At 40.3% G+C, this 24464-nt stretch overlaps 1 pseudogene; it reads left to right on the top strand.

Annotated features, from left to right (window-relative positions):
- Window positions 1–2166: 2166 nt before the first annotated feature.
- LOC146398993 (USP6 N-terminal-like protein) lies at window positions 2167–22759 on the top strand (annotated as a pseudogene).
- Window positions 22760–24464: the final 1705 nt, after the last annotated feature.

Raw genomic sequence — 24464 nt, 5'->3', positions numbered from 1 at the left:
ACCTTGGAAGGAGATGGCCAGACCAGATGAACACAGGCCTGACTAACTTGGGAGAAGAAACAGGTCTCAAGCCATTGACCCAGAGAGGTCCCTGCCCCCAGCCAGTTCCTGACACTCAGCACCTGTCCCCAGTGTACCCGAGGTCCCACAGCCCAGGGTGGTGCTCTATGCACCTAGCTGAGCAGCATCATCAGGGGAAGTGAAGGGGGAGCAATTGTGACATTGGCCACAGGTGTCCAAGTTGCTCAATGATGGGCAGTCTGAGAGGCCCAGAGCATGGTGGACATCCACTGACATGGTGGGAAAAGAGCCAGTATCACACTCAGTCTTCATGCTATCAAAAGGCCCTGAAAACCAGGCATGGGCTCACTTTCTGGCCCTCTGCCTCACCCAGCCTGTATGTGGTTAAAATGAGAGGGGTCAAAGGACAGAGGCCCAGATGCCCTCCCAGCATCCCCACTGCCCTGGGACACCCTCACCTGGGAGCAGCTTCCCAGGGTATAAGCCCAGGGCCGGGGTGGAGGCACTGTCATCCTGGACTGCCTTGTGTGGGCTGGGGTAGGAGGGAGTCTGTTGGCCTGGTCATTATGTCACTATTGGGTGGGGGTCTGGGCCTTGATAAGCCACAGGCTGATAATCCACAAGCCGACGTCCCTTGATGATGAGCACAGGCTGTGACCTGGGCACCCTTGTGACCCTGCCTGGCTTCAGAAACAGGCAAAAGAATGCTTTCTCAAGAAATCACTTGTGTTTAATTAGCAGCACCTGCTCTGCTGTGCCAGTTGGTTAGAGTTCTAGGCTTATGACCTTGCCACCCCCCCACCCCTGGTTCTACCCACAGAGAATCAAGGAGCAGGCCAGGCTCTGAGGACATCAAATTTACTGACATGGACGTGAGCCACAACTTCCAAAACCGTATTATGCTCCAGGAGTGGTACAGCATCAAGTAAGGATGTTGAGCCACTGGTCCCTGGCTAGAGAGGCAGGGGTGATGGCCAGGGGTCCTGGGGGAGGGGAGGCTTGAGGACAAGTGCTGAAGCTGAGGTGGCAAGAGTTTGGCCTGTGCAAAGCACCTGCAGAAGTAAGAGTGCACAGGGCAGGGGGCACCCTGAGGGAGGTTGGCTGTGCCCTCAGGTCAAAAGACCCCCATGGGGAAGGGAGGGACCCTGGGAAGCAGAGAGCAGGTTGCACCAGGACACAAAAGGATAGAATGAGTGTCAGATGGGTACAAATGTCACCTCATTTAGATCTTTGTCTACTTTTGTAGACCATCTGCATCATTTCTAAAAGTAAAGTGCGATGGAGAACCCAATTCTATCACCCCATCCTACATTAGTGATCCTTGCTCCATCCAGTTGCCCATACACACCACACACTTGACCACTGGAGGGTTATGCTTATAGTGAGCCCCATTGTCCCCTTTCCAGGCAGTAGGTCCTCTTCAATGTGCTTGCAGCTTACTGTCTACAACACACAGTGGCCCTGCTTCTTAAGTGGCTTGTTGACTCCAGTCAGCATGCCAGCTCCCACAGCCACAGAGGTGATGCAAGGGGAGATCTTTCAAACTGACATAGATGGCTGGGATACAGACCCCACTTTTAGGACAGAAATGGCACATTATGCCTGGGCTTCACCAGCCTGTGAGCTTGGGAATGTTTTATAGCAAGTTCACATGGGCCTAAAAAGCATTGCTGTGGTCGTGACACTTGAGTTTGGGTCCTGAAGATGCCATTTCATGAATCAGAATCTTAGCAGGGATGAGAGTTCCCAGCAACACAAACTCCTGTGTGGCTCCCTGGAGGTGGCTCCCCACCCCACTTGCTCTTTCCAGGATATTCCCTCAAGGAATACCAGCCAAGATGAACAAACAGGATGACCACAGTGGGGTCTGGGGCTACATCACCACCACCATGGCCCTCCAAGTCCCATATATGCCTGTCAGCAAACCCCACCTGCCCTCATGGCAGGACCTCCAAACCTCGCTTTTCCTCAGCACTCAGCATGTCTCAACTGGGAAAGGGGGCCATGGGATGGTGCCCAGGCACAAATGGGAGCCCATTCAGTAAGTAGCTGAGGAGCAAGTGCCAGGGAGATGGTAGTGAAGGCCTCCCAGTGTGTCCCTGCAGCCATATATGACTCTTGCAGAAGGTGGGCTACTGCTAGGACATGAATCAGATTGTCACCATCCTGCTAATGTTTCTTAATGAGGAGGATGCTTTCTGGGCACTGGCCCAACTAATGTACAACAAAAGACATGCCATGCATGGTAGGTGACTACTCTGGAGAGCTGGATGTGACTCAGCAACAGGAGTCTCCCAGCAGAGTTTCCCCAGCTAACAGGTACCATCTTGGTCCATCTCCCTATCAGCAAAGGGCACCAGCTCCCCCCACAGCCCTCTGGGTCCCACAACCATGGCCCTCAGCCCTGTTCTTGTCCAGACCACACCATCCCTGCTGGTCCCTCTGCCTCTCTTCTGCCAACCACTGGGCTGCCTCCAACCCCACCCCAAGCCCCTGATCAGAGGAGGCCCAGGAGGCCACATCTCCCTGCTGTGCCACCCACCTGATACCCAAGCCAAGGAGATCATGCACACCCCACCCCCATCCTGTGGGCCACACACCCTCCCACTCAGTACTGAGGCCCTCATTCCCTGCTGCAGCCACAGTGGGGAGGGGCTGTGCCAGAAAAAGATGCCTGCCTTATGCTCAGCACTGGGCACCCACAAGCTGGGCCACTGTGAGCAGGTTCTCAACCCCAGGCCACTCCATGCCTCAAAAGCAGTCAGTCATGTCTGGGAAGATCCATGTAGCCAGGCTGGGGTGGGCCTTGCACACTGGAGTCACTACCTGGGGAGGAGGCCTTGGGTTCCCAGGACACACAAGCCTTTGCTGGGCTCACCTCTGACTTCCAGGGGCAGGGGGTTGTCCTTCTTGGGACTTCTCAGGCTTCTTCATTCTGGGGTTCCCAAGACTTCATATTGCAGGCCCATCATGATAAGATTCTGGACAGGACTCTCCCCCAGCTGAAGAGGCACCTGGTGAGTAGAAGCATCCCTCAGATGGCCTGGCCTGCCTGCACTTTTATCTTTCTTGTCCTGGCGCAGCCAGGCCTGATCTGGGGTCCACTGGTTGAAGGGGCACCTGAACAGAGTCCTCAGGTGGGGAGGACTGGGGCCATTCAGGCCAGCCCTGAATATTCTTTCCTCTGTCAGGACAAGTAATACATGTACACAGAAATTTATACTAAGTTGTGCTTCCAACGTTGCTTTATCAACCAGGTAATTGTACCCAGGGAGATTAGTTCCCCAAGAAGCATCCCCAGGCATGCCCAGAGCCCTGGGGATGGGGCATCTTGGGTCCTAAGGCTGAGCCACCTCCCCCTGGGCTCCTGTAGGGAAGGCTGGGTCAGAATTGGGGGAGGGAAAGAATGTGCCCACCCTGCAGTCAGCTACAGAATCCTCTGAGTAGCTCCTGCAGAGCATGGGGCTGTCATTTGTCCCCAGGAGACTGGAGGTGCAGGCCAGGCCATTATGACCCCAGGTCACCTGGCTGGGACCTCCTCAGTACATTAAGTTAAGAGCTGTATGTCTTTTTGGAGGCAACCTGTGGGACTGCAGAACCCAGAGACAGTGGGAGCTCTAAACTGTGCTGGGACACCCACACACACACCTCATGCCCTGCTCAAACCAACCCTCCTGGGCCTGTTCTCCCCACAGACACCTTTCTTACTCACACTAAGACTATGGGATATATGAATCCTGGAGGGAGAGCAAATGCTCACAGCCATGGCCTATACAGTCATCAAGCTGTACAGAAGTGAGTAAGCCCAAGCCTGGGCCACTCAGGCCACAGAGGAGGGCCAGCCAGGACACAGATTAGGTAGGGTCCCTGTAGAGGTGGCAGGAATGGGGTTGGTTCCTGGTTGTGGCACTGCTGTGGCTCTCCTGTGGTCATAAGGGCCTGGCCTTCACCTCAGCCCCATGCTGCTCCCAGGGAGAGCCCACAGGGTGGGAGCTAAGCCTTCCCAGTGGGGGCCCTGTTGGCTTGATGACATCCCCACCCCCAGAACACCTCCTGAAGCTGCCCCTGCAAGGCCTTTATGAGTTTCTTCAGGACAAGATCTCCGGACCCTTGGCCCTAGAGGATGATGCAGTGATCAAAAGGCTACAGGCCTCAATGGCTGAGCTGCAGAGGAAGAATTGGGACCTACCTCCCCCAGGTGGGCTCAGAAGGGGTCTCCTCCTGATTCCCCCTCCAGTGCTGTGACCCATGGAGCATCCCAGAGCCTTCCTGCTCACCCTGTCCACCTCCTGGTCTGTTCTAAGTCTTTGCTGGCAGTGGTTGGGCCCCAGGGCAGCTTAAGCAAATGCTGACCCTAACTTTACAAGTCTGAGGGATGTTCTCAGGGTGAGGCCATGGTGACCATTTGAGCCACCAGGAGGCCCACCCTGCACAGACAACGCAGCCTGGGAGAGATGATGACCCAGTGTTCTCACATCCAACAAAACCTGAGGAGTTTCTCACGAGGACCCTGGGCCTGAAGCAAACATCTCTGGAACCTGAGACTTTCCCAACCATTACAAACATCAAGGAAATATCTGGATAGGATTGGCCTGACCTCCCTGGCCCACTTGCCAAGCACTGGCAGCCCAGACCCTCAACTGGCCAGGCCTGCCTAAAGGCTGAGGAACACAAGCAAGAGGGGGCCATGGCATCAAGACTCAATTGGAGGGCATAAGAGTGGCCACATATGGCCTGCCTGAATCCACCCCTGGGCATACCTTAGGACTGTATTTGGCCATGGAGATGGACTTCTCTTCCCAACATCCCCAGGAACTATGAGAATCTCCTCAAGTGGCCAATTGATATAGGATTTGAGCCCAAGTGTTGGGAACTTTGCGTCTCAACATGGGCCAAGTTCGCCCGCAGGGCCACATTGCAGGCCTAGCCCTGCAGTCCCACAAAGGCCCCAGCCACAGGTCCTGCCCAGGCCCATTGAACATGCAGCCTCAGGGCCCAGGACACCCCTCCTGCCCCACAGCAAGTGCAGCTAATGCCCCTCCAGGGCAGTGATCAGGATGGCAAAGAAAGGATATGCAATTTCAATTTAATTATGATTTGTACTGCTACTCCATCATTATGCAAATGACCCTCTGACATAATCTATGACATAAAGGGCATTTCTGATGAAGTTTATGAAAAAAATCCAGTAAAATTTCTAGGATTCAAATGACATGCATCTAGCCACTTGTAGCATGAAATTATTGAATCCCAAATCCCAGTGTCCACCACAGGGTGGCAGAATTTGTCTTCTGCCTCAGTCATCAGGTTGCAAGTAGTCATGGAGCAGACACTTCCAAAAACATCTAAGCATTCCTATTAAGGAGCTCTAATGGCACTGCACCAATAATTTCCCACTATAAATCTCCTAGAGCTAGTTTCATTTCTTTCTTGTTACTATGATGTAAAAATGGTAGTGGTGAATTTGGTAGGGTTAGTAGCTTGTCTCTAATGACCTTAGCCCATGTTATTCCCAGAAACTTGCCTAATTACTTCAAGACTTTTAGTTTGGCTAAACAGAAGAGTTCTACTTGGCTAATTCTATTTACCATAGCTTGCATAGTCTCCCAAGCTTTTCCCTTTGAGACAGGAACTATTATGAAGTTGTCAATATAATAAATTAACTTACTTTAGGTATGGTAATATATAAATCTCTTTTTAAAAAAAGTATGACAGTATGTTAAATCTATATCTTTTGGGAAAAATAGTAAACCTATACTGTATTCTTTTGCATATAAAAGTAAACAATGCCTGGCAGTTCTTTGTTTCTAAAATTTAATCTGGAAGCATAAATGTATGCAAATTTCAATTAATTTTTAAAAGAGTAATGAGTCATTCTAGAAGACATAACAAATTATAACATTAGAATTATAATCATCTACTGACTCAGAAATAGATACAGAATGCAAATGATTAACAAAATATGAATTAGCCCAATTTCACAAATATATATTTAAAATAAGGATATTTCAATATAAAATATGGAATCACTGCTGTGTCACAATAAGACTGGCATCACCAAAGACACGGGTTCAATCCCTGGCCTGGCACAGTAGGTTAAATAAAAGATCCTGTGTTGCCACAGCTATGGAGTAGGTTGCAACTGCATCTCAAATATGACCCTAGGCCTAGACACTCCATATACCACAAAAAATATGTTTAAATTAGGATAATTTTAGTTGTTAATGAATGGAAGATCCAATTAAATTGTTTTTAAATGTAAGGATATTCGTTGATTGGCTTACATAAATACAAACTCCAAAACCTGGAAACCCTCAGAATGCATTGATAAAAATGATCAATTATACTGCAATAAAATCCTTTACTTTCTATATTCTTATCCCATTTGTCAGTGTTGAATTTAGCTTAAATCTTAACCCTGAGCACTAGAAGGAGTGAAATCTGTAATAATTCAGAGATGAGGCTCTTTCTATGACACTGGCAGAGGGAATAGACATTGAATATTAGGTGGAAAAGGAGAGGCTATAACACTTTTATCAGGAAGCATATTTTTAAAGAAGTGATTAGACCTTGTATGGTAAGGTTCTGGAGTAGACCTCCAGCTAAGTTATGGAAATCCGTTGAGCTGTGGGTGAAAAGTGAAGCCAGAAAGAATTGGCACAGAAGGAAGAAGACGAGAAGTAGAAAATGCAAATCTAAGATCAACTGCATTAGCAAAGGACAGAGTTCACCACTCTAACCATTTCTTTTAATTTACCCTCAGAAACAGGACCCTAGAGGTGCTATGTTCACAGGTATATACGAAATAGATTCAAGTGGCAGAAGCGGTGGACTATGGTGAATATGGTAATACATTGGCCAGCTCCCCTTTAGAAAATAATACTATATTGCTCCTATTGCTGGCAGTGCTGTTAGCAGACAACCTCCTGGAGATTTAAATATTCCTCCTCATCAGAGACCTCATGTCCTTATCCAGGGCTGTTGCTCATGGCTTTCAGATCAAGAAAGTTTCAGGCATCACTAGAGATCAAATAGGAAACAGAGTCTTGTTCGAGAAGGAAGTCGCTTGTTCAATCAAAAATTTCAGAATCTCGGAACATATGTGGAAATGGACCTTTTAGCTATTGGAATGTAGAAGGGAAAATATAATCCTTCACATGGTAAATTTCATTAGTATGGGGTTTTTCCCCCATGAGTATGGCTACCATGAAGTACAAAATGGCCAAAGCTTACTTAGCACATACTCTATACTAAAGATACAAGAGGGTATTCCAAACATTCAGTGTAGGGTGTTCCACATGGTTCTACAGCTAAGCCTTCAGCATGAAATACTGATTTTCCACTCAGTTAATGATTCTTGGTGATGGAAGGTATAATGACACCAGTGAATTCTATTATGGCAAGTGATTTGAATTATTTACTATATATAGTGTGAGCTTTTTAGAGATGATGGTGAGTGGTGTAGCTTGGAAATGGATCATGCATTCTGTCCCTTGAATAATAAAACAGACAGAAGAACTACAATTGAGGGAATAAATATACAGCCAGAGTATATTATGACAAGATGCTGTCTTCCTCAGGTTGAGAGGGTTTTTGTTTTTTGTTTCTGTTTGTTCATTTGTTTGCTTGTTGGCTGTGCCAATGTCAGGTGGAAATTCCTGAGGCAGCAATCGAACCCACACCATATCTGTGATCTGAGCCACAGAAGTGAAAACACAGTATCTTTCATCCATTTTTCCTCAAGAGAACTCTCAAATTGAGGAGTTTTAATGAATTAAGATGCCACAATTTTCTTGGCTTTTTGTTCTCTAGAGAATTTTGCCCTTGAGCGAGTTAGTGAAGGACTTTACTAATGGAATTTTGGACACTCAGAAGTGACAGAAGCCAGACAAGAATTGGGAACAGGTAGATTCTATTGTTCATTGTGTCTATACAGAGCTTTCTTCTCTGCTACATTGCACAGTGACCATAAAAATGAATGAAAAGAATGACCAATATCACATTCTGATTTAAAGCACATTTCCTTTCTACCAACTTCTGCAAAAATTGATTTTTTAAGAGGCAATCAGCTGAATATTATTCCATAACAATCCTTCTGTTTCCCACTTCCCAGAAATACCACTGCTTTCATATACAAACTCTATTTGCTTACTTTTTTTTAGCTTTACATCTAGTTCAATTAGTGTATCTAATACTAGAGTGTCTAAATTACGGCAATATTCCAGACACTATCCTTATAAAAAATCACCCCCAAATAGTGGCTTAAAACATCAACATTTACTATTATTTCATATCTTTCCACTGGGTTTGGAAATTGATCAGTTCATTTGGGTGCATCAGGCTCAGCATCTCTTAGGAGGTTGCAGTTAGAAATTTGTTAAGGTCTGAGTTGCCATTGTAGAGGAGCAGAGATGAGTCCAATCCATGAGGACATGGGTTTGATCCCTGGCCTCTCTCAGTGGGTTGGGGATCAGGTGTTGCTGTGAGCTGTGATGTAGGTCTCAGATGTGGCTTAGATCCTGTGTTGCTGTGGCTGTAGCATAGACCATCAGTTGTAGCTCTGATTGACTGCTAACCTGGGAACATCCATATGCCAAAGGTGTGGCCTTAAAAAATGAATGAATGGTCTTCTTCCAGTGATTAATTGCTGTACTGTGTGAGTCGTTTAACCTGTAGATGTGTTTTCATTGTTGTTGTTGTTGTGTTTGTGAGAGAGGGCGAGCGTGTCGCCCTACTCTTACACCATCTTGGATTCTACAGAAATACAAAATACCACAAGAGAATACTATGAACAACTATATGCCAAAATTTGATAATCTGGAAGAAATGGACAGTTTTCTAGAATCTTACAGTCTGCCTAAACTGAATCAAGAAGAAACAGACCAACTGAAAAAAAAACAATCACTAGAAATGAAATTGAGGATGTCATAAAAACACTCCCTACAAATAAAACTCCAGGACCACATGGCTTCACAGGTGAATTCTACCAAAAATATAAAGACGATCTGGTGCCCATCCTCCTTAAACTCTTTCAAAAGTTTGAAGAAGAAGGAATACTCCAAAAAAATATTCTATGACCCCACCATCACCCTAATTCCAAAACCAGACGAAGATACCACCAACAAAGAAAACTATCAGCCAATATCTTTGATGAATATAGATGCAAAAATTCTCAAAAAATCTTAGCCAACCGAATCCAACAACATATCAAAAAAATTATACACCATGACCAGGTTGGGTTCATCCCAGGTGCACAAGGATGGTTCAATGTACACAAATCAATCAACATCATACACCACATTAACAAAAGAAAAGTCAAAAATCATACGATCATCTCAATAGATGCAGAAAAAGCATTTGACAAAGTCCAACATCCATTCATGATCAAGACCCTTGGCAAAGTGGGTATAGAGGGAACATTCCTGAACATAATCAAAGTCATTTATGACAAACCCACAGCAAATATAATACTCAGTGGGGAAAAACTGAAAGCCTTCTCACTCAAATCTGGAACAAGACAGGGATGCCCACTCTCACCACTGCTCTTCAACATCGTTTTGGAAGTTCTAGCCACAGCAATTAGACAAACAAAAGAAATAAAAGGCATCCATATAGGAAGAGAAGAGATAAAACTGTCACTGTATGCAGATGACATGATACCATACATAGAAAACCCTAAAGACTCAACCCTAAAACTCCTTGAACTGATTAATAAATTCAGCAAAGTAGCAGAATATAAGATTAACATTCAGAAGTCAGTTGCATTTCTGTATACCAGCAATGAAATATTAGAAAAGGAATACAAAAATACGATACCTTTTAAAATTGCACCTCACAAAATCAAATACCTCGGAATACACCTGACCAAGGAGGTAAAGGACTTATATGCCGAGAACTATAAAACGTTAATCAAGGAAATCAAAGAAGATGTAAAGAAATGGAAAGATATTCCATGTTCCTGGATGGGGAAAATCAATATTGTAAAAATGGCCATGTTATGCAAAGCAATCTACAGATTCAATGCAATCCATATCAAATTACCCATGACTTTTTTTCACATAACTAGAACCAACAACCCAAAAATTTATATGGAACAACAAAAGACCCAGAATCGCCAAAGCAATCCTGAGAAACAAAAACCAAGCAGGGGGCATAACTCTCCCAGACTACAGGAAATACTACAAAGCCACAGTCATCAAAACAGTGTGGTACTGGTATCAAAACAGACAGACAGATCAATGGAAGAGAATAGAGAACCCAGAAATAAACCCTGACACCTATGGTCCATGAATCTTTGACAAGGGAGGCAAGAACATAAAATGGGAAAAAGAACGTCTATTCAGCAAGCATTGCTGGGAAACCTGGACAGCTGCATGCAAAGCAATGAAACTAGAACACACCCTCACACTATGCACAAAAATAAACTCCAAATGGCTGAAAGACTTAAATATACGACAGGACACCATCAAACTCCTAGAAGAAAACATAGGCAAAACACTCTCTGTCATCAACATCATGAATATTTTCTCAGGTCAGTCTCCCAAAGCAATAGAAATTAGAGCAAAAATAAACCCATGGGACCTCATCAAACTGAAAAGCTTTTGCACAGCCAAGGAAACCCAAGAGAAAACAAAAAGACAACTTACAGAATGGGAGAAAATAGTTTCAAATGATGCCACTGACAAGGGCTTAATCTCTAGAATATATAAACAACTTATACAACCCAACAGCAAAAAAACCAACCAATCAATGGAAAAATGGGCAAAAGACCTGAATAGACATTTCTCCAAAGAAGATATACAGATGGCCAACAAACACATGAAAACATGCTCAACATCGCTGATTATAAGAGAAATGCAAATCCAAACTACCATGAGATACCACCTCACACCAGTCAGAATGGCCATCATTCATAAATCCACAAATAACAAGTGCTGGAGGGGGAGTAGGGAAAAGGGAACCCTCGTGCACTGTTGGTGGGAATGTAAACTGGTACAGCCACTATGGAGAACAGTTTAGAGATACCTTAGAAATCTATAGATAGAACTTCCATATGACCCCGCAATCCCACTCTTGGGCATATATTCAGACGAAACTCCACTTAAAAGAGACACGTGCACCTGCATGTTCATTGCAGCACTATTCACAATAGCCAGGACATGGAAACAACCCAAATGTCCATCAACAGAGGATTGGATTTGGAAGAGGTGGTATATATACACAATGGAATACTACTCAGCCATAACAAAGAATGACATAATGCCATTTGCAGCAACATGGATGGAACTAGAGAATCTTATCCTGAGGGAAATGAGCAAGAATGACAAAGACCAATACCATATGATATCACTTATAACTGGAATCTAATATCCAGCACAAATGAACATCTCCTCAGAAAAGAAAATCATGGACTTGCAGATGAGACTTGTGGTTGCCTGATGGGAGGGGGAGGGAGTGGGAGGGATTGGGAGCTTGGGTTTATCAGACATAACTAGAATAGATTTACAAGGAGATCCTGCTGAATAGCATTGAGAACTATATCTAGATACTTATATTGTAATGGAGCAAAGGGTGGGAAAAAATATATATACATGACAGTGTATCTTGGCCCCCATTCTATACAGTGGAAAAATAAATAAATAAACACATAAATAAAATGAATGAATGAATGAATAAGTAAATAAATAAATAAAAGTAATTGGGTGAGACTGAAGTCATCTAAAATTCATTTATTCACATACTAGAATTTTAGCCTGGAAATCTTTGAACAGGGGAGACTGAAATAGGTGTTGATTCTTAATATAATGGTGGGGTATTAATAGAATAGCACTAGTGTTTGCATGATTCCGTGGAGGCAAGGCCATGTGAGGACTGAGTGAGAAGTTGACCATCTACAAGCAGGGAAGAGAGGACACACTAGAAGACAACCCTGTTGTGACCTTGATCTTAGAGGTACAGCTTTCAGAACTGTGAGAAAATAAATGTGTGTTAATAAACTTCCCAGTAAGTAGTGTTTTGTTGTGGAAACCCTAGCCAAATAATCTGACAATGATGATGATGATGGTGATGATTCAATTTAATCTGAGTTGGTGAATAGAGAAGGATGAATGAATTGCCAGATTTGATTCAGAAAAATCTTCACTCTCAACTCCTCATCAAGGCTTGATATTTTCAATATCCATAGATTTTTGAATAAATAACACATCAGGTATTTTGAATAAGAAATCTGAAATATCATCCAAAATAAGTGGTGTACATCTTCAACCTAACCTTCCTCTGAGGAATCTGAGAGCATTTACTGAAGGAATTGTGCTCTGTGCAAGTGGAAATACTCAAATCATTCAGGAGGTTCCATGAAGTAGGTTCTAAGCTAACATTCACTCATGGTTGGCAGAATACCAGCATCCTCCATTGGCTGTTGACCTGAAACAAAAAGAATGCTAGATATTTTTGCACAGAGACGTGTTTACTGCAGGTCATGAAGAATTTCAATTTGATGCATGAAATCATGACAAACCATACGCAATAGCCATCAAATCAAGAAAAGGTGAATGCTATTCAGAGGATGAAAAGAGTTTGGAATGAGAACTATGTCTAGATACTTACAATGCATCATAACAGTAGGGGAAAAATTATGTATATATGTTTGTGTAACTGGGTCCTCATGCTATACAGTGGGGAAGAAAAGTATGTTGGGGGAAATAAAAATAAAATATAAATTTAAAAAAAAGAAAGAAAAGAGAGTTTGGAGAGTAAAGTAAATAAATAATGAGCCCATGGCTCTTCATTGGCTGAACAACTTGCAAGGAAAGAAGTCTATCTTATTCCTGCTGGTCTTTGCTATGTTACAGGCCATAAAAGTTCTTCTGGTCTCCCAATTCCATTGAATTGAGTATATGTTAATTAATTTTTATAAAGGGAGGGAATATTGATTCAGCACTCTCCTAGTGGACCAGTTCTTCATATCTAGTAGGCCATGTGTTTTCTTAAGAGGGCATAAATTTCCATCTCATGTCCCAGATGCCTGAGTAAACATATTGTAGTAAAGGACTTAATAGAAGTATTTGGAACAAATCTCCTTTTCCAAAATAGGAAAAAGAAGAACAATATTCTTGTGATACCAAAAGATTTGACAGATGCAGAGAGTAAGTCTTGTCATTTTCCCACACAATTTACTTATATGATTTAGCAATAAAAATGGAGAGACAGTTGCAGGCAGCCAAGGAGATGCAGGGACTTGAAAAAAGGACCTTGTCTGATGGAAGAAAAACCTGAAGGCAGAGTCCTAAAAAAGGAAGGGAGCTCACCTGAATGGTACATGATGAAGGTGGGCTTCTAGTCAGGATAAAAGCCTGACTGAATAGTGCATGCTGGATGTAGGCTTCTGGTCAGGATAAAAGCCTGCCTGTATGGTGCAAAACTGAGGGCAGACTGAAGCCTGCCTGTATGGTACAAGCTGAGGGTTACACATCTCTCATTTTGATGTTGATGGGGAAGAATTGGGGATTTCCTGGGAAAACAATTTCCATGTTTGTGCCTGAGAACATGGATTGTTTCCCAGGTGACCTAGTCTTTCCTGTTGTTTTACTTGTTATTCAGTTTTCCTCAGTCTTTCCTGATTATTTGCTTGTTATTCTTATTTTCTATTCTTATTTTCCTGTGGTGATTTGTGATTTAACAAAGTTACAACAATAATACAATAAGAATTTCATCCTGAATGACTTTCCTCTATTTAAATCCAACTTAGTTAAAAAATAGTGTTTATCTACTAACTAGTTATATATTAAACTTTAGAGTTAGGATCTTAATGAGGTTCAGAGAAGTTAGATATATATCATTCATGAAACCTAGCTGTGAATTTTGTCCTTGATTTTAAAAGCTTTTAAGTGATAGCTAGTTTAGTTGGTTTATATTTACTTACACTGTCTCCCTGCCATAACGTGTTAAAGATAAGCACCAATCTAAAAAAAGATTTGTGAATGCCAAATTCTTGTGTCTGTGAACTCTTAAAATTGTAAAGACTGGCTGGCCATGTGATGATTTGTACTAAGTCTCCTCCTTTCCACATGGTGTATTGTACCTAATTGCCCTTAAATTGTACTCACTAAGTTTAGTTAAGATAAAGATCTTAGAACATGATATATAGCTGCTTTAACATGTAATAATTCACCAATGTACTTTTAATACTGTGATGTAATTTGCAGTTAAAACTCTCTATATAATCAACTACTTATGCCAATAAAATTTGAGCAGTCCAGAGCCCTGAAAGTAGGGACAAAGAGGGTGTCTCCATGTACATCTGCTGATGCACATCCATCTCCTTCAGGGAGTATACACCCTGGCAGCCAGAGCTGGCCTCCAGCAAACAGGTTAAATCCATGTGGAAAATGGAAGCTTAAAAAAATCCTGTATCATAAAGTTTTTCTTTGTGTGTTTTTCTTTATATCATAAAATGCTGCAAGGTAGTATCAAGGGATGTGTTTAATTTTGATCTTTTAACCTCTTCCATAGGCAGGTCTCACTTGGAAAATGATAAGCCTCATTTAGGTAATTACATAGATCAATTGGGCAAACTAAACTATGTTTTTTGTTTGAATTACTCTCTAACAAGTTGGCATGTGAGTGATTCTAGGTAGGGGAAAAATAAAAGTGGTTGGGATTTAGGAAAACTGAATAGTTAACTTAATTCTGCCAGCATCAGAATGTGCAGTTTTAGAAATGTTCCTTTCCTTTTCCATGTCACAGTTTCTTTTGATGCAATGACAAGAGAATGAAATAGATACTCTACTACAAAACACTCAATTCTCAATGCCTAAGATTTTATTGTTGATGTGTAGGTCAAATACTGGTCTCCATGTAGATGAATTCTCAGAAAGCTCATTTATAATATGATCTAAATGACATGATATATATCCTTCTTGTGGTGAATCATGGCAGATGCTTTGCAGAGACTTCAGTTTTTGAAGATTTTTAAATTAGGAGGCTAAGAGCTTGGAACTGGAACAGCAGAATCAGCCTTTCAGTTCCACAATTGATTAATTACATCATCCTGGACAAGGGAAATAAATTATTCTAAGCTTCAGCTTTCATCTCTCTATATTGGAAATAATGTATTCATGTCATAAATTTATGTTGAGATGAAATATGAAATGGGATTGCAAATAATACGAGCTCAATGCATGATACTTTTTTTTTACTAGCAAATTTAGTGCAGATTAGAAATGGACAGGGTCAGTCATAGATTATAAACCTACATAACAAAGTAAAAGAATAACTGTCTTATTCTAAATTTTCCTGAGAGAGGGAAAAAGCTGACATCTTTCAAATTCCAAGTGTTTTTGTTTGTTTGTTTGCTTGCTTTAGAGCCATCCTAGTAGCATATGGAGATTCCCAGGCTAGGGATCCCATTAGAGATATAGCTGCCAGCCTACACCACAGCCACAGCAACACAGGATCCCAGTCACATATAGAACTACATCACAGCTCATAGCAACACTGGATCCCTGACCCAATTAGGGAGGTAAGGGATTGAACCTCCACCCTTATGGATACTAGTTGGATTTGTTTCTGCTATGCCACAGTGGGAACTCCCTCAAGTGTTCTTTGAACCAATTTCTAATGCCTTATGATGAGAAATAGTCTTCTGATAGCTTTTGTTGAAAGGGTATGTTAAATAAACCTCCTGCTAACTCTTTCGTAAATTTTTACTTGAGGGTAAATGTGGTGCATGATCGAGTTCAAGACTTGCTGTCAGAGATTTTTGAATTATGTCTTCAAATCTGATCGTACTAAATGTATGTCCTGAGGAAAATCTCATGTCTTGATTTTCTTTAAAAAAATAGATGAGATAATGTATATAAAATTCTTTGCACAATACCTAGCATATATGAAGCAGTAAATATTAGTTTTTTAGCAGCATTTGTCATAATGATCTCATCTTCAAAAAGAACTTCATTAGTTACCAAATTTTGACATCTCTCAAGTGGAAAGTAGGCTTACTTTCCTTAGTCCTTAACTATCTCAGAACTTGTAACATTGAAGACTCTACAAAAATGGAGAGATGAAAAAGGGCTATTGGAACATTTGACTTCAAAGCAAATTTTAAAGAAGATTTTTACAAATGCATTAAGTAGAAGCAATGTCCCCAATAAAGCAGAAAGCCTATGGTGAAATAACACTCGGGTAATAATATATTTTTTATAAGTGTGGTTAAAAATATCTCTAAACTGATCTTTATTCTAATATCAAAAGAAAAACATACTATAAAAAGTGAAATTATAATCATAGAAATGTCAAATAGACACATGACAATGATTTTATTTAGCTCATTGATTAATGAGGGAACTAGCAACATATTATAATCCAACTTAAGGAGAATCCAGAATACTACCCTTCCATTATTCAGTAAGGGATGGGTAATGATCTTGCAAATAAATGTGAATATTTTTTGCTGTAATGATCAGGGATCTCAATCAAACTTTTACCACACAATTTTGGATTTCTATGGACAAGATTTATTTGCATCTTTATCAGTTTTCTCCAACTGAAAAGATTTCTGAAATAGATAAAAGGAAAAAATGCATATACTTCATGAAATCATATTTCAACAAAAATTGGTCAATCTAAGAAAGAATTGGAAAATGTTATTAGAGGCAAATTTGAGGATTATAATCTGTGAATAGCATTTTAGAAAACCGAGAACCATTTTGCTGCACAGAGATCAAGTCACAAGTATAAATGTTATTTGTTACAGAAGGTTGTACATCAAATGCTCTATTATGGACAGTTTATATAATCTAACCTACATTATAGTCAGTCATTTGACCCCTCACAATATCAAGAAAGCAGGCTATCTTTTATGAAGTTGTCTTGTTGATGCTGGGAGAATGTTGCTCTTCATGTGGAGAAGTACTCCTGCCAATGGGGAGGTTGGGTCCAAGCATAATGCAAATACACAATGCACAGTGTGGGGAGAGAGGAGGCCAATGGGCAGAGAAGACATTTTACACTTCTCTTATTTTGCCATAAAATATGACTTTTTTCACACATATAACTCTAAAATCAGTGCTACAGATAATACACAGATTCCCACTTAAGACACCAAGAAATCTTTACATTTTGGTCTTTCATAATACATTTTCCTGGAAAAATTTGAATTTATTTAGCAGATATAGATCATGCATAGGTTCCTTATGGATAAAGCAAATTTACTAAAGGGAAAATTATTTTCTCATTTATTTTATTTTACTTTATTTATTACAAAGAAAAAAAATACAAATGTTCTGCATACATTGGAAACCTGACAAGAAAAGGCATACTGAAAATGGGAGATTAAAATGTTTCATATATTTGCATATCAAGTTATGAATAAAGTGGAGGGAAATAAATAAGGGCTACTATAGAACCCCCAGGTGATAATAGGAAGGCATTACTACAAAAACACCTAAGAAGGTAGGGGAGAGAGGGATCTCAGGAATTCAGAAGATACATCCAAAAAGTGCAGCCTCAGTTAAAAGCACCCAGACATTTAAAAACCACAAGAGGGAACCAGAACAATAAGCACTATGGCATTTTTTCCCCTCAGCTTCCCTCTAATATTCAGCTAGCATATGTGGCCAGAAATTAAGGTTGCTGGTTGAAGCAGATCAGCAAAGAAAGCTGCCCACAGTCTTACAGAAAGAGTGAGAGATTTCACTGGGTGAAAGGAATGTGTTTAACTGCCATTTCAACCACATATTCAATTTTCAAAAGTAAGAGAGTAAATGTGGCTTAAAGACCTAATCATAAGACAAGACAGTGTTAACAAGTCAACAAATCACAAATGCTGGAGAGGGTGTGGAGCAAAGGGAACCCTACCACCCTGTAGTTGGCAATGTCATATGCTACAACCACTATGGAAAACAGTACGGAAATACCTCAGAAAACTAAATATAGAACTATCATATGACCCAGAAATCCCTCCCTTGGGCATATATCCGGAAAACAAACAACCTAAACAAACAGAAGCAACAAACTTTCCTTGAAAAAGACACATGCACCCATCTGTTCATTGCAGCACTATTCACAAGAGCCAAGATATTGAAACAAATGAAATGTCCATCAACAGGTGAATGGATTAAGATGTCATATATATGTAGTACAATGATGTACTTCCAAGTCATAAGAACAAAATAATGCCACTACAGAAACATGGATAGAAATAGAGACTCTCATACTAATTGAATAGTCAGAAAGAGAAAGCCAAATACCATATGATATCACTTATATCTGGAATCTACTATAAATCACAAATGAACCTTTCCACAGAAAACAAACTCATGGACTTGGAAAACAGACTTGTGGTTGCCAAGGGGGAGGGGGAAGGAGTGGGATGGATTTGGAATCTGGTGTTCACAGATGCAAACTACTGCATATGGAATGGATAAACAATCAGGTCCTGCTGAATAGCACAGGGCACTATATATTGTTACTTGTGATGGAATATGATACAGGATAATGTGTGAGAAAAAGAATGTATAGTTTGTGTGTGTGAGAGAGAGAGAGAGAGAAAGAGAGAGAGAGAGAGAGGCTGGGTCACTTTGTTGTACAGTGAAAAATTAACAAAACACTGTAAACTAAATATAATTGAAAAAATAAAATCATTATAAAAAATTTTGGAAGATAGAAGGAAAAATAAAATGCAGGATAAATGAGAGTCTTCAAATTGATTTACTCACTTACTTTTATTTAATGCCTATATGAGTCAGACACTGAAACAAATGCTGGCTATAAAGAAGTGAAGAAGCTAAAGACAGACCTGTGTCTCTTAGATGTATGTATTGAACTTGTTTTTAGATAGAAGGGAGGGGAAATTCTGCTGTTTATCAACAATGTGCAGAAGAAGAACAAATAGTAGTATAATTTTTTTAATATTTATGGAAGATTTTTCAGCATTTCTTATTGTCTGAGTAGCAGCCAGGTTTGTTACATGGTGAGTTCCCATGCCTGGTTGTCCTCCACAGAGGTCCAGTGACCAATGGTCAGAAGGAGTAAAGAAGGATTAGAGCATCCTTGTAAGTAGCAAAACCAGAGAGTTTCCAAATTCACTTTTTTATAAATTAGAAAATACTTGCTTGTTTCTTCTCCTTTTGCACACTGTGGAGGAAAATAGATTCAATGATTAAAATGCTTTGGTCTCATCGAGGAACCATAAATACATACATCACATGACCTTGCTATTGAAAATACTGTCTTTACAGGGTAAATCCCCACTTCTGAATTCATCATAGGCATTGAAATGAATGAAGACAGGATGAATGTTACTCAATTGAATTTTTTGTTTCTTTAGTTGTTTTGCTTTTTAGGGCTGCACCCATGGCATATAGAGGTTACCCAGCTAGAGGTTGAATTGGAGCCTCAGCTGCAGGCTGACACCACAGCCACAGCAATGTAAGATCCTAGCCTTATCTGCCACCTACACCACAGCTCACTGCAATGCCAGATCCCTAACCCAATGAGAAAGGCTGGGGATGGAACCTGCAACCTATGTCTACTAGCCAGATTTACTGTAGATGGGGCATCAACATGGCTGTTTTTCCTGCTGGAAATCATGATTCTATTATGTATTTTCCTTTGGAACTTTTTACACTTTTCCCTGCTTTTGGAGATTCTTTCTCTTATAATTTTTACAATGATTTTTATTTTTTCCATTATAGCTGGTTTGTAGTGTTCTGTCATTTTTCTACTGTACAGCAAGGTGACTCAGTCACACATGTATGCATACATTCTTTTTTTCTCACATTACCATTCTCCATTATAAGTGACTATATATAGTTACCAGTGCTATACAGCAGGGTCTCATTGCTTATCCATTCCTTCCTCATTTTATTAGGCATGCCTGTTTTGGGCTCCTACCATATGTCTCTTGCAGTAGCAGTGCCCCCAACCCAGGGCTTCAGGCTGCCACCTGGCCACTGCTTACACTGCCACCTGTGGACTGAGTAGTTATCTTCTCATGCTTCCCCTTTTCCAGGCTCCCAGAGTCTTCAAGAGTCACAGAGGTCATGGTGACAGAGGCAGCAGCATCTCTCTGCCCCTCACAATCTTCCACACTCTCATTACTCCCATGTTAAACCCTGTTCCCAACACAGTAAGGAGGCATACAGAGGCCAAAAAAATGTCTGGAATGTTTTTAAACAACAACAACAACAACAACAAAAATGCAATTTCAGATAATAAATGATCCAATTTAAAAGTTTTCTATCATGATATTTACATTTCCATATTTGTATTACTGTCAGCTTCTTGCTAATGTGTCTCACCTGACAGTAACAACACCTCTGCAATGTAGGTGTTATTATGATTACTCACATTCTACAGTTGTAGAATGGCAAATTTCAAATGTTTTAAGAAATCAACCCATATCATAGTTAGTATTCTGATCTGCTTTCTCCTAAAACCAAACTTGAACCTCTTTCAACTATTTCAGTGCCATAAAGGAAAGGAGTATTTCATCAGAACTTCCCATTTTATATAACTGAAAAATTTTCTTTTATTTTTACCTAGCTATATACTATGCCTGAGAATAAAATAAGTTTGTTCTCAGAAAGCATTATTGCCTACAGGTGTCTAGAATATTTTGGAATATGACATAGAAAGAATATACATAGAAGACTAAATCTCTATATTCTCCAAGTTTATGTTTTATGTCCAAATCTTTGAAAATACAGATTTATTTTACTTGATAGATCTTTCAGGAGTGAACACCTATGTAAGAAGTTTTTCTTTTTCTTTCTTTTTTTTTTTTTCATTTGCATGGCTGCAACCAGAGCATATATAAGTTCCTAAGCCAGGGACTGAATCTAAGCCACAGCTCTGACCTATACCACAACTGCAATAAAGCTTGATCATTTAACCCACTGCCCCAGGGTATGAACCTGAACCTCAGTGATCTGAGCTGCTTCAGTCAGATATTAACTTGGTTTGACACAGCAGGAACTACACCAAGAGTTTTTTTCTTTTCATTCTTTCTTCCTTTTTTTTTTCCCTACAAGTCTACAGGAGTTCCTGTTATGGCACAGCAGAAATGAATCCAACTGCTATCCATAAGGATGTGGGGTTGATCCCTGGATCCCTGGCCTCATTCAGTGGGTCAGGGATCCTGAGTTACTGTGGCTGTGGTGTAGGCCAGCAGCTACAGATACAATTTTACCCCTAGCCTGGGAATTTTCATGTGCCACAGGGGCAGCCCTAAAAAGAAAAAAAATCTATGAAAACTATATATTTACTGAATATGACTATTTTAAATTGTATGTGGAGCATAATATTGAAGAATAAAAATATCAATTAACAAAAAACTAATTATCTCATGTAAAATGAGTGAGTACTTAAGTTTTCCAAGTGGCAATTAAATATTTTAATAAAGTGTGTCAGAAACTATTAAAGGGTGGGCAACATCCTATCAGTGGCTGTTTATGTTTCTCATAATGTGGAAATAAATGATAAACAGAGCAGGAGAACTAGGGCACTTGTATTCCCCTCAGGTTTATGGTCTGGGAAGCAGTCTTAATTTTTCCCATGGAGAATGGAAATCCAATAAGCTTTTACTCATCACCTGATAGGTTAGACAATGCAAACATCATGCCAGGCACCAAAGAAAGTGAGAAAACACACCTGAATCATTCTGTGTTCCAGTGGGTACCATGAAGAGTGTCACCAATGACTTATGTAGATTTCTGGAAAAAATCTGCTTGTGATAGGTAATATTTGGTGGTGATTTTCCACATTTACAGCTGAGAGTTCAAATGTCAATTCTTATGGAAGAGGGAATAATTCTTAATCCTGTGGGGCAACTCTCAGTTTATAAAGTATATTTGAGGATTACAGTGTGTAAGCCCACAGACACAGGGGAGGTTCATAAGCATGGGACACTGAGATGACTTGGAAAATTCACATGGACTTAGAAGCAGGAGGATAAACCTGATCTCCTGTAGTCAGCACAGTGTTTTCTCATTAAATTACACATCAAATATTTCCCTGAAGAAATTTCACTAATGATGGGTACTAGGTGTCTGAATAGTTAGAAAACATCATAGAGGAAGTGAGAATTGGAACAACTACTGAGCAAGACTGCCAACGACATGCTCCTCACATACAGTTACAATTTTGTTCTAATTAGTTGAGACTACAATCCTTTCCTGATGAATAGAAGTCATTCTTTATTTCTCTGTAGATAAATCAGAACACAGGAAGGTGTTACTTGCTAAGTGGATGTCCTCACATCTCCCAACAATGTGACTGAATTTGTTCTTTTGGGACTCACAATCTACACCTGCAGAAAATATGTTTCATGGTCTTTTTGTTCATTTTCCTATTTACCTTTCTGACCAATCTGTTCATGGTCTTTACCATCTCCCTCAGCCCCACACTTTTGGCTCCCATGTACTTATTTCTCACTCACTTGTCTTTCCTAGATGACTCTTTCAACTCTGTCACTATCCCCAAAATTACCATTGAGCTCCTGTACCAGAGAACCATCACCTGGAGTGGCTGCATGACTCAGCTCTTTTTGGAACACTTTCTTGGAGGATCAGAGGTCATTGTCCTCATTGCCATGGCTTATGATGATTATGTGGCCATTCACAAGCCTTTGCACTACAGGAACATCATGCAACATGGGATGTGCCAGCTCCTAGTGGTGGTGGCCTGTATTGGGAGATCGTTCCCTCCACCGTGCAGATTCTTTTCACATGTGACTTGACCTTCTGTGGTCCCACTTCACCTGAGATTTCTTCTCCCTGTTGGAACTTGCCTGCAGCAACACCTACAGGCTTAGAATGCTGGTGGCTTCTAACAGTAGGGGGCATGTGCTTGTTCATTTTTTTTTCATGCTACTCATCTACCACATAAGCATCCTGAGCTCCCTGAAATGCCTGAACTATGAAGGAAGATGAAAATCCCTCTCTACTTGTGGCTCCATGTTTATGGTAGCAGTAATATTCTTTGCCCCTTGTGTATTCAGCAACATGAATCCTGTGGCCACTTAACCCAGAGACATGTTGATGAGTGTGTTCTTTGCAATCCTCACTCCCATGTTAAACCCTCTAATTTACAGTGAGAAACAAGAAGGTGAAAAATGCTATGAGGATTTTGTTGAAGAGGATAGTAAAGCAGGCTGCTCACTATGCCTCAAAAGTGATGATTTATATACATAGGCAGGATTGTACTTGTAAATTGGGAAAGAAAATTTAGAAATTTTCAGATCATTGACAGAAAAAAATGTCTAGATACTAGCATTTGTTGAATCTTCAGTAATGGCTAGGCATTTTTTAAGTATTTTGACAACTTTTTCTGTACTTTACCAAGACTTCAATATTCATATTTATAGCTTCATAATAGATAATGGAGAGAACTCTATAAACTCCTAGTTCAATGATCATAAAATATATTTTTCTCAATTGTCTTATTCCTACTTAACCAAATTCTTCCCATGTGTTACTTGGGTGAAATTGGCTTTTCCAGAGACCTTCATTTGTGAACTCTTGGTTTGCTTAACCTGTGGTAAAAGCAAATAATGAATAAAAACTTTTACAGGTACACAAGGAAGGAAGAGATAGGGAGTGAAATAGTCTCTGCAGATTTTTTTTTTTCTGCACAATGAATTTACCAAAAACAAAAAGGGAGACATCCACAAAATAAAGAATGATTTATAATCTAGTTATTTTCATGGCTCAATAATTAAGCCAGATATTTTGATATACTGTTTTCTAAAGCTAGATTTATTTGATTTAAAATACTATTATTTATTATATTCTGTACTTCCAAACTTAGGATATTAAAATATTCTTTATTTTTTAAGAAATACTGAGAATACTTGGTAGTTGTTGGTGTCTTATGAAATTTTTTGCTTAATGAAAACATAATTACCAAGTCGTTTATATCTATGAAATTGCAGAGTCTGGAAAGCCCTTCCCTGCATTATTTGCCTCTTGTAGGAATTCTAGAACTTTGATGATTTCATGATTCCTCTGCATGATATGGCTCCTGGCATGAGGGGATGGGGAGGTAGAGCATGACTCAAGTTTATTTATTTTATTTTTATTAAATTATAGTTTATTTAAAATGTCATGACATAATTTGCTCTTATTTACTTCAATATCCCCATGGCTCACAGTTTATTCTTGAATATAAGGGAAATGTTTTCTTTATCCATACTAATTCTTGAAGGGCCATTTTGAATCAAGAATGGTAAATAAATGTCTTTTATCAAATTTCAACAGAAAGACACATGGCCATGTTCCAAAGTTATTGCTCCATTGGTCTGATACATACATTTATATAAAATGAACCCCTTACTCTTTATCAGGCATAGTCCCTTAAATTGATTTACCCACATAGCATACTTGTATTTTCATTATTGTTATTGCTACTTTACAGAAAAATGAACTGAAGCCAAGAGAGGATTA

Source organism: Sus scrofa, chromosome 10 (genome assembly GCF_054392235.1).
Source record: "Sus scrofa isolate SSC_HxYL_T2T_F1_AM1 chromosome 10, Sscrofa_HxYL_maternal_Yorkshire_Landrace_v2.0, whole genome shotgun sequence".
NCBI lineage: Eukaryota > Metazoa > Chordata > Mammalia > Artiodactyla > Suidae > Sus > Sus scrofa.
The sequence above is the reverse complement of the archived record's forward strand: the minus strand, read 5'-3'. Positions and strand labels throughout refer to the sequence as shown.